At 36.5% G+C, this 627-nt stretch overlaps 1 non-coding gene across 1 annotated transcript; it reads left to right on the top strand.

The window, feature by feature from the left end:
- The first annotated feature begins 223 nt into the window (after positions 1-223).
- On the top strand, positions 224-330 carry LOC148800656 (small nucleolar RNA R71). Its single transcript, XR_016071033.1, has one exon. It is a non-coding gene; the product is annotated as a small nucleolar RNA R71 (small nucleolar RNA).
- Positions 331-627: the final 297 nt, after the last annotated feature.

Genomic DNA, 627 nt, shown 5'->3' with positions numbered 1-627 from the left:
ATTTTCAATAGATTCTTGAGCTTGTCAAATGCTTCCTTGCACTCATCTCCAAAGTCAAAAGGCACATCCTTTTGAAGCAATTTGGATAATGGCAGGGAAATTTTTGAAAAGTCTTTGATAAACCTATGATAGAAACCTACATGTCCAAGAAAGGCACGTACTTCCCTAACATTTGGAGGGGGTAATACCATTATAAAAAGTCTGAATTTGAGGCCAAGTTGGTATCCCATGGTGATGACACTTCCTAAGCATCTCCTTGAATCGTTCCCATGCTTCATACAAAGATTCCCTCTCAAATTGAGCTAAAGTAGTGATATCATTAATTAGTTTTACTATTTTAGAGGGTGGGAAATACTTAGCCAAAAATTTTTGGGTTAGATCATTCCAAGTGGTGATACTTCCTGCAGGGAGTGAGTTAAGCCAATCTTTAGCTCTATCACACAATGAAAACGGAAATAATCTAAGCCTAATAGCATCATCACTAACTCCATAATGTTTAATTGTATCACATATTTCTAGGAAGTTAACAATGTGTGCATTAGGGTCATCACTTGGCAACCCACTAAACTGAATACTTGTTTGAATCATCTAGATGATTGCAGGCTTGATTTTGAAGTTATTAGCATG

This window comes from Nelumbo nucifera, chromosome 4, assembly GCF_055504915.1.
Source record: "Nelumbo nucifera cultivar China Antique chromosome 4, China Antique-T2T, whole genome shotgun sequence".
Taxonomy (NCBI): Eukaryota; Viridiplantae; Streptophyta; class Magnoliopsida; order Proteales; family Nelumbonaceae; genus Nelumbo; species Nelumbo nucifera.
This window is presented reverse-complemented; position numbering and strand designations above follow the sequence as displayed.